At 39.8% G+C, this 16,036-nt stretch overlaps 1 pseudogene; it reads right to left on the bottom strand.

Moving 5' to 3' along the window:
• Positions 1-12,152: 12,152 nt before the first annotated feature.
• Positions 12,153-12,567, bottom strand: LOC118830260 (annotated as a pseudogene).
• Positions 12,568-16,036: the final 3,469 nt, after the last annotated feature.

Below are 16,036 nucleotides of genomic sequence, written 5' to 3'. Positions count from 1 at the left end.
CAATCTAATTTTTAAGGTAGTATTTTCTTCAGTGGTCTTTTGGACCTCCTTTTCCATTTGGGTAATTCTGCCTTTCAAGGCATTCTTCTCCTCATTGGCTTTTTGGAGCTCTTTTGCCATTTGAGTTAGTCTATTTTTTAAGGTGTTATTTTCTTCAGTATTTTTTTGGGTCTCCTTTAGCCAGTCATTGACTTGTTTTTCATGGTTTTCTTGCATCATTCTCATTTCTCTTCCTAATTTTTCCTCTACTTCTCTAACTTATTTTTCCAAATCCTTTTTGAGCTCTTCTATGGCCTGAGACCAGTTCGTGTTTTTCTTGGAGGCTTTTGTTGTAGGCTCTTTGACTTTGTTGACTTCTTCTTGCTGTATCTTTTGGTCTTCTTTGTCACCAAAGTAAGATTCCGAAGTCTGAGACTGAATCTGGGTGTGTTTTCACTGCCTGGCCATATTCCCAACCAACTAACGTGACCCTTGAGTTTTTCAGTGGGCTATGACTGCTTGTAGACTAAAGAGTTCTATGTTCCATGCTTGGGGGGATGCGCCAGCTCTGCCACACCAGCACTCCTCCTTTCCCAAGAACCCCCAACCCAGACTGGACTTAGATCTTCAGCAGGCTCTTCACTCCTGCTCTGATCCGCCACTTAATTCCTCCCACCAGGTGGGCTTGGGGCTGGAAGCAACTGCAGCTGTAGTTCTGTAGCTGCCCCAACTCCACTGCCCCCAGGGAGGTAGCCAAACTGCAAACTCCTGCTCCCATAGTTTTTCCCACTAACCTTCTCTGTTGTCTTTGGTGTTTGTGGGTTGAGAAGTCTGGTAACTGCTGCAGCTCACTGATTCAGGGTGCTAGGGCACACTCTGCCTGGCTCCTGGTGTGGTTGGTCCGTGTTGCCAATGCTGGGCTCTGCTCTGCTCCCAGCTCTGTCCAGAATAGACCTCACCCAGAGACCATCCAGGCTGTCCTGGGCTGGAGCCCTGCTTCCCTCCGCTCTTTTGTGGGTTCTGTAGTTCTAGAATTGGTTCAGAGCCATTTTTAATAGGTTTTTGGAGGGACTCGGCAGGGAACTCACGCTAGTCCCTGCTTTTCAGCCGCCATCTTGGCTCCACCCCCAAAAAGACCCCATCAAGACTTATGAGATGCATCCAAGCAGTTTCACCTGCAAAAGAGAGAAAGAACAATCAATGACTTGGTCATACAATTAAAAAAATATAAAAGAAAAGCAATAGATAAAAGCCCCAAGAAAATGCCAAAATATAAGTTCTGAAAATTAAAAGGTTAACAAAATTGAAAGAAAAAAAACAAACCACACAAGACATTTGATTGATAAAACTAAATTTTTAGATTAATTAAATAATTAGCTAGTCTGAATTTTAAAAAGAAATAAACTAAATTGTATTTTAAAATAAAAGTGAACATACAATTGAAAATGGAGTGTGAGAAATTATCCATAACTATTTTGCCCAACATATGCCAACAAAATTGATAGCTTAGATGAAATAGATAATAATGAAAATACAAAGTACCTAAAATATACAAATAAAAGACAGATTATGTAAATAACCTAATATGAGAAAAATGAATTGAACATGCTATAAACATCTACCCCCATAAAAAAAAAAAAAAACAAACCCAGGGCTAAATGGATTTATAGGTGACTTATAGCAAACATTAAAAGAATAATTGATACCAACATCATATAAATAGGAAAAGAAGGATCCTTCCAAACTCTTTATCTTATAAATGTGACTTTACAACCTAAACCAAGAAAAGACAAGGTGGAGAAAGCAAAGTATAGACCAATATTCCTAACAAACATCAGCATAAAAATATTTTTAAAATTAGCAGAGGTTCCAGGAATGTCAAGAAAGACTAGACATCATCCTTCAAGAAATTATTAAGGAGAACTGCCCTGATATTCTAGAGCCAGAGAGTAAAATAGAAATTGAAAGAATCCACCCATCGCCTCTTGAAAAAGATCCCCCCCAAAAAACTCCTAGGAATATTGTCATCAAATTCCAGAGTTCCCGGGTCAAGGAGAAAATACTGCAAGCAGCCAGAAAGAAACAATTTGAATATTGTGGAAACACAATCAGGATAACACAAGATCTAGCAGCTTCTACATTAAGAGATTGAAGGGCTTGGAATATGATATTCCAGAGGTCAAAGGAGCTAGGATTAAAACCAAGAATCACCTACCCAGCAAAACTGAGTATCATGCTCCAAGGCAAAATATGGATTTTCAATAAGATAGAGGACTTTTAAGCTTTCTCAGTGCAAAGAACAGAGCTAAATAGAAAATTTGACTTTCAAACCCAAGAATCAAGAGAAGCATGAAAAGGTAAACAAGAAAGAGAAATCATAAGGGATTTACTAAAGTTGAACTGTTTTGTTTACATTCTTACATGGAAAGATGATGTGTGTAATTCATGAGACCTCTCTCAGTATTAGGGTAGTTGAAGGGAATATACATACATATATACATACATACATACATATAGATATATAGATATATTAAGAGATGAGAGAGGAATATATTGAGAGAGGGAGAAAGGGAGAGATAGAATGGGGTAAATTATCTCACATAAAAGTAGCAAGAAAAAGCAGTTCTGTTGGAAGAGAAGAGGGGGCAGGTGAGGGGGAAATGAGTGAATCTTGCTCTCATCGGATTTGACTTGAGGAGGGAATAACATACACACTCAACGGGGTATCTTACCCCACAGCAAAGAAGGAAGAAGGGGATAAAAGGGGGAGGGGGATGATAGAAGGGAGGGCAGATAGGGGAGGAGGTAATCAAAAGCAAACATTTTCAAAAAGGGGCATGTTAAGGGAGAAAATTGAATAAAGGGAGACAGGATAGGATGGAGGGAAATATAGTTAGTCTTTCACAACATGATTATTGTGGAAGTGTTTTACATAGTGATACATGTGTGGCCTATGTTGAATTGCTTGCCTTCTTAGGGAGGGTGGATGGGAAGGGAAGAAAAGAATGAATCGGGAACTGAAAGTTTTAAAATTAGATGCTCAAAAGAAAAAGTTGTTTTTGCTTATATCTGAAAAATAAGATATATAGGGAATGGGGCATAGAAATCTACTCTGCCCTATAAGAAAGTAAGGGGAAAGGTGATGGGGGGGCTCAGGGTGAGAGAAGGGAGGGCTGACTGTGGAACTGGGCAATCAGAATATATGCCATCTTGAAGTGGTGGGAGGGTAGAAATGGGGAGAAAATTTGTAACTCAAAATCTTGTGGAATCAATGTTGAAAACTAAAACATTAAATAAATTTTTAAAAATTAAAAAAAATAATTCACTATTCAACAAAAACTGCTGGGAAAACTAGAAAGTACTATGGCATAAATTAGGTGTAGACCAGTATATCATACCATATGCCAAGATAAGCTTCAAATGGATATATGACATATATGAAGGATCATTTTATAAACAAACTGGAGAAGGAAGAAAGAAAAACATTTTTTAGATCCCTCCGGATAAGGTAAGGGTTCATGACCAATCATGACGTAAAGTGATAAATCAGATAAAATGGACGATTTTGATTACATAAAATTGAAGCTTTTTTGTATAAACAAAACCATTGTGGTTAAAGTTAGAAGGGAAATTTAACTGGATAAAAATTTTGTGCGGCAAGTTTCTCAAATAAAGTTTTCATATGCCAGAAATTTAAAGAATGCTGGCAGAGGTTTAGGACTATTTACATGAATCCCCACCAGCTTCCCTGGTGGGACACCTCTCTGTATTTCTGACTACGTCTAATTCGGGGTGGGATGAACAATTTCTTGACCTTTGTTGCAATATATTTGGGAAAGGTAGGCTTCTCTATGACCATGCATATAACCATTTTAACCAAATACCTTCACCACTTATTTTTCTAAATGTTCATAAACTATACTTTTAATTTTGGTTTCCCGTCCTTGTTTTGAGATCTTAACAAATATCCTTTTAAAATGAATTGGTTGGGGGGCAGAGCCAAGATGGTGACTGGAAAGCAGGGACTAGCGTGAGCTCCCCGCCAAGTCCCTCCAAAAACCTATAAAAAATGGCTCTGAACAAATTCTAGAACGGCAGAACCCACAAAATAGCAGAGGGAAGCAGGGCTCCAGCCCAGGACAGCCTGGATGATTGCTGGGTGAGGTCTATCCCCCACGGAGCTGGGGGCAGAGCAGAGCCCAGCGTGGGTGGCGCAGACCATCCAGACCAGGAGCCGGGTGGAACAGGCCCTTGCACCCTGAATCAGTGAGCTGTGGCAGTTACCAGACTTCTCAACCCACAAACACCAAAGACAACAAAGAAGAACTTCAGAACCCACAAAATAGCAGAGGGAAGCAGTGCTCCAGCCCAGGACAGCCTGGATGGTCTCTGGGTAAGGTCTATCCCACATGGAGCTGGGAGCAGACCAGAGCGGAGCAGAGCATGCCCTAGCACCCTGAATCAGTGAGCTGCAGCAGTTACCAGACTTCTCAACCCACAAACACCAAAGACAACAGAGAAGGTTAGTGGGAAAAGCTGCTGGGGACAGGGTGATAGAGTTCGCAGTTCAGCCACCACCCCAGGGGCAGTGGAGGTGAGGCTGCTACAGAACTACAGCTGCAGTTGCTTCCGGCCCCAGGCCCACCTGGTGGGAGGAATTAAGTAGCAGATCAGAGCAGGAGTGCAGAGCCTGCTGAAGATCTAAGTCCAGTCTGGGTTGGGGGTTCTTGGGGAAGGAGGAGTGCTGGTGTAGCAGAGCTGACTGTAATAGCTCTGAAATCAACAGCACTCCCCCCAAGCTTGGAACATAGCACTCTTTGCTCTACAAGCAGTCGTATCCCGCTGAAAAACTCAAGGGTCAAGTAAGTTGGCTGGCAAAATATGGACTTTCAATAAAATAGAGGACTTTCAAGCTTTCTCAGTGCAAAGAAAAGAGCTGAATAGAAAATTTGACTTTCAAACACAAAAATCAAGAGAAGCATGAAAAGGTAATCAAGAAAAAGAACAAGAAAAAGAAATTGCAAGGGACTTACTAAAGTTGAACTGTTTTGTTTACATTCCTACGTGGAAAGATGATGTGTTTGATTCATGAGATCTCAGTATTCGGGTAGCTGAAGGGAATATGCATATACATGTGTGTGTATATATATATGTATATGTGAGTGTGTATGTATGTATATATGTATGTGTATGTATATATATAGAGAGAGGGGGGGGCACAGGGTGAGTTGAAGATGAAGGGATGATATCTAAAAGAAATAAAATCAAATTAAGAGATGAGATAAGAATATATTGAGAGAGGGAGATAGGGAGAGATAGAATGGGGTAAATTATCTCACATAAAAGTGGCAAGAAAAAGCAGTTCTGTAGGAAGAGAAGAGAAGTCAGGTGAGGGGGAATGAGTGAATCTTGCTCTCATCAGATTTGACCTGAGGAGGGAATACCATACACACTCAATTGGGTATCTTACCCCACAGGAAAGGAGGAAGAAGATAAAAAAGGGGGACAATAGAAGGGAGGGCAGATGGGGAGGAGGTAATCAAAAACAAACACTTTCGAAAAGGGACAGGGTCAAGGGAGAAAATTAAATAAAGGGGGATAGGTTAGGAAGGAGCAAAACATAGTCTTTCACAACATGAGTATTGTGGAAGGGTTATACATAATGATACGCATGTGGCCTATGTTGAATTGCTTGACTTCTTAGGGAGGGTGGGTGGGGAGGGAAGAGGGGACAGAATTTGGAACTCAAAGTTTTAAAAACAGATGTTCCAAAACAAAAAAAAAAGTTTGGGCATTCAACTAGAAAATAAGATACACAGGCAATGGGGTGTAGAAATTTATCTTGCCCTACAAGAAAGGAAGGGAAAAGGGGATGGGAGGGGAGTGGGGTGACAGAAGGGAGGGCTGACTGAGGAACAGGGCAACCAGAATATATGCCATCTTGGAGTGGGGAGGAGGGTAGAAATGGGGAGAAAATTTGTAATTCAAACTCTTGTGAAAATCAATGCTGAAAATTAAACATATTAAATAAATTAAATTAACATAAAAAATAAAATAAAATGAATTGGTCAATGACCTCCTGGTTCAGCTAAACAAGTTTCTTTCAACACCTCTTTTTCTAGCTCCTTAAAATAAATTGTGATTGTATCATTAGAATTTCATTTTTAAGAACATCCCATTGTATTTAAGCCAACTTCCCTTCTAGCATTTTAGATCACAGGGTCCTACTTATTCTCCTACAATCATGTAGGGTACAAATCAGACATTTAAGTTTCTCCTCATCTATCATATAGATATAGCTATAGATGTGATGGCATGGCCATTGTTTCCCAAGAAATCAGGCCCAAAATTGCAGTAGCTTTTTTGCTTCCTCTAATTTTACCTTTCAGAAAGTTGCAGTAAGTCAAGAATGTCAGCTGCTTGACTTTTAGTATAGAGAGACATCCAGTAGGTATACAAATAGTTAAAGTTTTGTACCCTACCATGATGACTATATCTTGCATCAGTGCCAGCTTTGTAATCTGCATTAGGAATGCATCATCCAATTCTTCCAGATGGTCTGGTGGTATATAATTACTGTACTCATTTGCTTTCTTTTAAGAAGACCCTGTTTGAGATGGTAAGAAGCTATACCTAAGGTTTCAGGCCAAAAGAAATGGCAAGATTTACTGATAAATTTCCATAACAGGGAAACATTTGCTTTTTGTACACAGGACATGGCAAACCAAACTGGTTTGTTTCTAACCCTTACACATATCCATAGAGATTAGGGGAAAAATAGTGCCCTACAAGCTCAACCACAGTGACTTAAGACTCAAACATGGCTCTTCTGTAGCCTCTCATTGTCCCTCAACCTACAGTGGAACTGTTGGAGATTTTAAAAGATTAAAAGGGCCCTTTGAAATAAGATGTCCTGGTGCATAGTCAAGAGGTCTGAGTGAAAGGAAGCATTTTTGCCTAGCTCATCCTCTATACCTCCTCCACAACAACTTAGAAAAATGTGCCAGACTGAGTTCTGATGAGGAAAGCCAAGAAAATGTCATAGTGAGTCATTTTTCCAGCCCAGGACAGCCTAAGGAGATAGAGATCTACTGATAGTGGGATGGGCAGTGGCAGAGAGAACTATTCCAGAGCCCTGGAACTTTAGTAAAGGGTTCAAGGCAGAATACATCAACAGGAATACAGAAAAAAAAAGCATAGGGTAGGGGGCAGAGCCAAGATGGCAGAGTAGAAGCAGGGACCTGCTTGAACTCTCCCCACAAACCCCTCAAAATATCTGTTAAAAAATGACTCTAAACAAATTCTAGAGCAGCAGAAGCCACAAAATGACAGAGTGAAACAGATTTCCAGCCAAAGACAATGTAGAAGGCTGACAAGAAGGGTCTATTGCACTGTGCTTAGAGCAGAGCACAGCCCAGTGTGAGCCATGCTGGCACAGAGGAGGCTGGAGCAGGCCTCACGGCCCTGAATCACTGGTAGCTGTGGCAGTTTCTAGACTTCTCAACCCACAAATGCCAAAGACAGCTTTGAAGGTCAGTGGGAAAGGTCTCTCACCAGAGTGAGAGAGAAGCATGGTCTGGCTCCAGCCCCAGTCCCAGGGCAGTGGCAGCTACTACCACAGCAGCAGTTGCTTCTGGAGTTCTCAGCCCACAGACAGTGGGGAAGTTGAGTGGCCGATCTGGGTTGCAGTTCTGGGTGGCAGAGGAGGAGTGCTGGTGTGGCAGAGCTTGTGGCAGCTGTGGAGAGGGAATCCTCCTTACAATTCTAAGGCAGAAAAGAGTGATTGTGGTTGGTCACAGACAAGAGCACAAGCCAGGAGAGGAATAAATACCTCTCCTTTGATCATGCTATTTTGGAAGAACTGAAAATTTATAGATACCTAGAAATATCTCTGAAAACAGCTGCACGAAACCCCTGAAGCTTGGGGCAATACACCCTCCACTTACACAGAGCTCAAAAGTCAAGTAATTGACTGGGAAAATGAGCAAACAGAGGGAAAAATAATACTAGAGAAGGTTACTTTTTTGGTGAAAAGGTATTTTCTTATGTCCTTGGTGACAAGGAAGATCAAAGCATACAACAAGAGGAAGACAGCAAAGTCAAAGCTTCTACATCCAAAGCCTCCAAGAAAAATATGAAATGGTCTCAGGCCATGGAAGAGCTCAAAAAGGATTTGGAAAACCAAGTAAGAGAAGTAGAGGAAAAATTGGGAAGAGATATGAAAATGATGCAAGAAAAATCATGAAAAATGAGTCAACAGCTTGCTAAAGGAGACCCCAAAAATGCTGAAGAAAATAATACCTTTAAAAATAGACTAACCCAAATGGCAAAAGAGCTCCAAAAAGCCAATGAGGAGAAGAATGCCTTAAAAAGCAGAATTGGCCAAATGGAAAAGGAGGTCCAAAAGTTCACCGAAGAAAATAATTCTTTAAAAATTAGAATGGAGCAAATGGAAGGTAATGACTTTATGAGAAATCAAGAAATTATAAAACAAAACCAAAAGAATGAAAAAATAGAAGACAATGTGAAATATCTCACTGGAAAAACAACTAACCTGGAAAATAGATCCGGGAGAGATAATTTAAAAATTATTGGACTACCTGAAAAAAAAGAGCCTAGACATCATCTTTCAAGAAATTATCAAGGAAAATTGCCCTGATATTCTAGAACCAGAGGGGAAAATAGAAATGGAAAGAATCCACTGATCACCTCCAGAAAGAGATCCCAAAGGAAAACTCCTAGAAATATTGTAGCCAAATTCCAGAGTTCCCAGATCAAGGAGAAAATATTACACGAAGTCAGAAAGAAATAATTCAAGTATTGTGGAAATATAATCAGGATAACACACGATTTAGCAGCTTCTACATTAAGGGATAGAAGGACTTGGAATATATTCCAGAGGTCAAAGGAGGTAAGATTAAAACCAAAAATCACCTACCCAGCAAAACTGAGTATAATACTTCAGGGGAAAAATGGAATTTCAATGAAATAGAGGACTTCCAAGCATTCTTGTTGAAGAGACCAGAGCTGAATAGAAAATTTGACTTTCAAATACAAGAATCAAGAGAAACATGAAAAGATAAATAGGAAAGAGAATTCATAAGGGGCTTATTAAAGTTGAATAACATAAACACTCAGTTGAGTATGGAAATCTATCTTACCCTACAGGAAATAGGAGGGAAGGGGATAAGAGAGGGAGAATAATAGAAGGGGCAGCAGATTAAGTGAAGGGGTAATCAGAAGTAAACACTTTTGTGGAGGCACAGGTCAAAGGAGAGAATAGAATAAATGGAAGGCGGGACAGGATAGAGGGAAATATGTTTCACAACATGACTGTTATGGGAAGTGTTTTGCATGACTACAGATGTATAACCTATATCAAATTGCTTGCTTTCTCAATGAGAGTGGGTTGGGAGGAAGGAAGAGAATGTGGAACTCAAAGCTTTAAAAATGAATGTTAAAAATTGTTTTTACATGCAACTGGGAAATAAGATATACAGGCAATGAGGTATAGAAATCTATCTTGCCCTACAGGAAAATAGAAGGGAAGGGAATAAGAGAAGGGGGGAGTGATAGAAGAAAGGGCAGATTAAAGGAAGTGGTAATCAGAATGCATGCTGTCCTGGGGTATGGGGAAGGGAGAGATAGAGAGAAAATTTGTAATTCAGAATCTTATGGAAGTGAATGTTGAAAACTGAAAAAAAGAAGCATGGAATAGAAAGAGATTCTCTGCGATCCCTGAATTACCACTAAGTTCAGGAGCAGGTGCAATCTGGCAGCTCTGTAACTACTCATTATCCTGTTCCTGATCACAGCTGTGTGGCTCTGAAACCAAGAGCAGAACAGCAATTCACTGCAAGCTTTTAGCCTAGCACTTAAACTTACTATAGAATAACCAGGGCAGAAACCCAGACCAAAGTGGAACCAGTAGTCCATTAGCTTTGAATCTACAGAAACTCTCAGAAGGCTAACAATGACTTAGTCCAGCAGCAGTCTAATGAAATTCTCCCATACACATGACAACAGACCCAAATCCAAGTCTGGAAGGGTTAAATTACAGCTTTACTGTCTATTTCCTCCTGTAATTCACTTAATTTTTCCTCTAAGAATTTTTTTCTTTTTCTCTTATTTTTTCAGAACATGACTAATATAGAAATTTGTTTTGCATGACGTATTTGTAAAGCACTTTGTATTTATTACCTTCTCAATGAGTGGGGGAGGGATAGAAGGGAGAGAGAACTTGGAACTGAAAATACAAATTCTTTTAAAAAAAATAATTTAGATGCTATGTCATTTGGTGCATATATGTTCGATCTTGATATTCATTATTTATGATACCTTTTAGCAAAGTATAATCTAGATAATCTATTTTCCAGGTCAGTTGTTTTTCCTATGTGATATATTTTTTAAATTTTCTCAGTCACCTTTGTTTTATTTCTTGATATCTCGTGGAGTAATTAGCTTCCATTTGGCCAATTCTAATTTTCAAGGAGTTATTTTCTTCAATATTTATGCCTGTTTTACTAAGCTATTAATTCTTTTTTTATATCTTTCTTGCATAGCTCTCATTTCGTTTCCCATTTTTCCCTTTACCACTCTTATTTGTTTTTTTAAATCATTTTTTGCTCTTTTTTTAAAAAAAAACTCTTTTTTTAGTTTCCTCCTTTTAATTAGGTCTATTTTAGCTTTTACTTTGTCTGAGATCATGATTTCTTACCCCTGCCTTTTTTGCTTCAAATGAAGTATAATAGATTCTGCTTCAGTCCCTTATTTTAACTCTATGTGTATCTTTCTGTTTGAAGTGAATTTCTTATAAACAATATATTGTTGGATTCTGGGTTCTAATCCATTTGGCTATACTCTTCCATCTTATGGATGAGTTCATTCCACTCACATTCACAATTATGATTGTTAACTATGTATTTCCTTCTATCCTATTATCTTATACTTTTCCTTTTCTTTCTTTCCCTGTCTTTAACAGTCTGTTTTGTTTCTGATCACTACTTCCCTTAATCTACCCACCTTCTTTTCCTCTTCCTTTCTCTTAACCCCTTTTCCTCCTACTTCCCTATTGGATAAGATACATTTCTATTCCAAAATGTGTATATGTGTATTCTTTGCTTTTAACCAACTCAGATGAGAGTGTCATTTTTTCTCCTTCCTTCCCTGCTACTTCCTTGTTGTACAAATTCCTCTTTTTGTACCTCATTTATGTGAGATAATTTCCCCTGTTCTTCCTCTCTCTTCCTCTGTCTCCCAGTGAATCCTCTTCCCCATTCAGCCATTCTTTTTTTTTTTTGAGATCATCCAAGCATAATAGAACTATACCCAAGCCCTCTGTCTAATCAGACTTCCTCTAAGGCCCCTGGTGATGATAAAGCTCTGAGTATTATGTATCATCCTCCTTACAGGAATGTAAACAGTTTATGATTTCTCACTTATGTTTACCTTTTTATGCTGTACACCAATGTGATACCCACAGCAGCTGCAGCTGCTATGAATATGCTGGTGTAGTTCTGAATCACAAAATATAACAGACTCTCTTCATGGAAGACAGAACCAAAACATTTTTTCCAACACCAGAAAGCCAATCCATCACAGTATTTTATCAATGCAGGGAGCACTGCCATTCCCAAGCCTTCCCTCCCTCAGGCCTTCCAACAAGTAGACTCCCTTAAGCAAAATCACTCCCTCTCTCACTCACCTGCTGCCTGCTCTCTCTCTCTCTCTCCAAGCTTCCACTCCTACCATCTCTCTCCCAGTTCTGACTCACTCCAACTTCCTGCTCCACCTGTTCATCGACATCCTTCCATCACAGGCTCCATGTGACTCAGACTCATGTGACTCAGGCAGGTTATATGGGTCTATTAATGGATGAGAAAGATCTTCCCATTTTCATTAATAGATGCTTCTTTTAAGTCCTTTGTTTGAATGTCAAATTTTTTATTCAACTCTGGTCTCTTCTTTAGAAGTGCTTCAAAGTCCTCTGCTTCATTAAAGGTCCATTTTCCCCCCTATAGCATTATACTCAGTTTTTCTGATAAGTTATTCTTTTTTTTCATTTTCAAACATTTATATTTTATTTTTATTATTAAAATAATCTTCAAGAAAAAAATATCAATACAACACATGGGTCATTACCAAAACATGTAAAATTCATCAAACAAAAAAAAGACTAATTTAGAAAATGCAATCCAAACATATGGCATGTTTTTTTATGGATTAAAGAAATCAAAATACATGGTGGTGATGTTACAACCCATCTTAAAGGCTGGCATGCTGAGCAAGGAAAGTTCTTATTCGTTGTAAAAGTTCCTTTTTCACACTGTCAGGTACTAGTGCTCTGCCTTTTGGAGTTATCTCTGCCACCAAGTCATCAACTGTGATGTGTTCTATCCTTTTTCTTTAAACACATCTTTACAATGAGATTTTAATTGATCTTTCCAACCATATTCAATTAATTTAGCTCTTAGCAACTCTTTAAGTTGTTCTCACTCACCAGTTTCTATCAGTTTCTGGTTAATAGTTGCTTTCATCTTTGCATCTTTGTTCATTTTGCTAATCTTAGTCTTGCCTCCTTCAAACCTTTCTCCAAAAATGCCTTATACCAACTGCTACAGGAAGCGATAAGAAACTGATAAGTTATTCTTAGCTGTAGTTCTGGTTCCTTTGCATTCTGGAATATCATATTCCAAGCTCTCTATTCCTTTATGGTGGTGGCTACTAAATGATATGTGATCCTGACTGTGCCTTCATGGTACTTGAATTCTTTCTTTTTGCTTGTGTCCAGTATTTTTTCCATAACCTGGGAGCTCTAGATTTGTGATATACTGTTCCTGGGAGTTTTCATTTGGCAGTTTCTTTCAAGAGGTGAGCAGTGGGGGGCAGAGCCAAGATGGCAGCTAGAAAGCAGGAACTTGCTTAAGCTCTCCCCCAGGTCCCTCCAAACACCTATAAAAATGACTCTGAACAAATTCTAGAGCTGCAGAACCCACGAAATAGCAGAGGGAAGCAGGGCTCCAGCCCAGGACAGCCTGGATGGTCAATGGGAAGGGTCTATTGCACAGAGCTGGGAGTGGAGCAGAGCAGAGCCCAGCATGAGCCGTACCAGGAACAACCAAACCAGGAGCCAGGCGGAACAGGCCGTAGGGCCCTGGATCATTGAGCTGTGGTAGTGGCCAGACTTCTCAACCCACAAACACCAAAGACAACAGAGCAGGTTAGTGGGAAAAACTGCTGGGACAGTGAAAGGAGTTCACAGTCAGATACCACCCTGCGGGTGGCGGAGGTGGCGCAGCTCTGAGGCTGCTTCCAGAGCTACAGCTGCAGTTGCTTCCAGCCCCAGGCCCACCTGGTGGGAGGAATTAAGTGACAGATTAGAGTGGTAGTGCAAAGCTTGCTTGTCCCTGCATGGATCTGGGCTGCAATCCTGGTTGGCAGTTCTTGGGGGAGAAGAAGTACTGGTATGGCAGAGATTGCTGTGTAGAAGTAGCTCTGGAAACAGCAGCACAGCCCCTCAAGCTTGGGACAAAGTACTTTCTACTCTACAAGCAGTCATACCCCAACAAAAAGCTCAAAGGTCAAGTAGTTGGCTGGGAACATGAACAGGCAGCAAAAAAGGTCTCAGATTCAGATTCAGACTCAGACTTTGGAATCTTTTTTTGGTGACAAAGAAGACCAAAACATACAGCCAGAAGCAGTCAAAAAAGTCAAAGAGCCTACATCAAAAGCCTCCAAGAAAAATATGAATTGGTCTCAGGCCATGGAAGAGCTCAAAAAGGAGTTGGAAAAGCAAGTTAGAGAAGTAGAGGAAAAATTGGGAAGAGAAATGAGAGGGATGCAAGAAAAATTATCTCACATAAAAGTGACCAAAAAAAGCAGTTTGTTGGAAGGGAAGAGGAGGCAGGGGAAGGGGAATGAGTGAATCTTGCTCTCATCGGATTTGACTTGAGGAGGGAATAACATACACACTCAATTGGGTATCTTACTCCACAGCAAAGAAGGGGGAAGGGGGTAAAAAAGGGGGGATGATAGAAGGGAGGGCAGATAGGGGAGGAGGTAATCAAAAGCAAACACTTTCAAAAAGGGGCAGGGTCAAGGGAGAAAATTGAATAAAGGGGGACAGGATAGGAGGAGCAAAATATAGTTAGTCTTTCACAACATGACTACTGTGGAAGGGTTTTGCATAAGGATATACATGTGGTCTATGTTGAATTGCTTGCCTTCTTAGGGAGGGTGGGTGGGGAGGGATGAGGGGAGAGAATTTGGAACTCAAAGTTTTAAAAGCAGATGTTCAAAAAAAAAGTTGTTTTGCATGCAACCAGGAAATAAGATATACAGGCAATGGGGCATAGAAATCTATCTTGCCCTACAAGAAAATAAGGGGAAAGGGGATGGGGGGGGGGAGTGGGGTGACAGAACGGAGGGCTGACAGGGGAATGGGGCAATCAGAATATATGCCATCTTGGAGTGGGGGGGAGGGTAGAAATGGGGAGAAAATTTGTAATTCAAACTCTTGTGAAAATCAATGCTGAAAACTAAAAATATTAAATAAATAATTTTTAAAAAGAAATTTAAAAAAAAGAGGTGACCAGTGGATTCTTTTTTTTTTCTACTTTGTGCTCTGGTTCTAAGATATCTAGGCAGTTTTCTTTCTAGAATTTCTTAAGTATGTTGTCCAGGCTCTTTTTATGTTCATGGCTTTTAGGTAGTCTAATGATTCTTAAATTATATCTCCTCAATCTATTTTCCAGGTCAATTGTTTTTCCTATATGATATTGCATATTTTTTAAAATTTTCTCAGTCAACTTTGTTTTGTTATTTCTTGCTGTCTCATGGAACCATTAGCTTCCATTTGGCCAATTCTCATTTTCAAGGAGCTATTTTCTTCAGTATTTATACCTGTTTTACTAAGCTATTAATTCTTTTTTTCATATCTTTCTTGCATAGCTCTCATTTCTTTTCCCATTTTCCCCTCTATCACTCTTATTTGGTTTTTAAAATCATTTTTGTTCTTTTAGAAAAAAAAAACTCTTTCTTTAACACTTCTAGGAATTCTTGTTGGGTTTGCATCCAATTTGCATTTTCTTTGAGGATTTATTTATAAATATTTTGTAATCATTGTGCTCTTCTGTATTTGTGTCTTGAGTTTCCTTGTCTTCACAGCAGATCTTAGTAGTTGGGTTTTTTGTTTGTTTGTCCATCCTTCCAGTTTACTTTGTGACTTTGGACTTCATAGTAGTATTGGGATCAAGTTTTCAGTGCTTCCAAAGTGATGTGACCTAGACAGAGGTCTATTTACTGCCCTCCTGGATCTGAGTACTGAAAGTTCCTGACCCAGATTTGGGTCTGTTGTCATGTGTATGGGAAAATTTCATTAGATTGCTGCTGGACTAAGTCATTGTTAGCCCTCTGGGAGTTTCTGTAGATCAAAGCTAACAAACTAGTGGTTCCACTTTGGTCTGGGTTTCTGCCCTGTTTATTCTATAGTAAGTTTAAGTGCTAGGCTAAAAGTTAGCATTGAATTGCTGCTCTGCTACTGGTTTCAGAGCCATACAGCTGTTTCAAAACTTGTTCCTTGCTCAGTGCTCATCTAAGGCCCTCATCTCCACTCTGGCTCTGTGATCAGGAACAGGGTAATGAGTAACAGAGCTGCCAGATTGCACCTGTTCCTGAACTTAGTAGTAATTCAGGGATCCCAGATCTCTTTCTACCCTATGCTTCTTCTGTGTTCCTGTTGATGTGTTCTGCCTTGAACCCTTTACAAAAGTTCCAGGGCTCTCTGCCACTGCCCATCCCACTATCAGTAGATCTCTATCTCCTTAGGCTGTCCTGGGTCAGAAAAATGACACTATGACATTTTCTTGGCTTTCCTCATCAGAACTCAGTCTGGCACATTTTCTAGGTTGTTGTGGAGGAGGTATAGAGGATGACCTAGGCAAAAATGCTTCCTTTCACTCAGCCCTCTTGACTCTGCCCCAGGACATCTTATTTCAAAAGGCCCTTTTAATCTTTTAAAATCTCCACTGTAGGTTGAGGGACAATGAGAAGACATAGA

This window comes from Trichosurus vulpecula, chromosome 8 (assembly GCF_011100635.1).
Source record: "Trichosurus vulpecula isolate mTriVul1 chromosome 8, mTriVul1.pri, whole genome shotgun sequence".
Classification (NCBI taxonomy): Eukaryota; Metazoa; Chordata; class Mammalia; order Diprotodontia; family Phalangeridae; genus Trichosurus; species Trichosurus vulpecula.
This window is presented reverse-complemented; position numbering and strand designations above follow the sequence as displayed.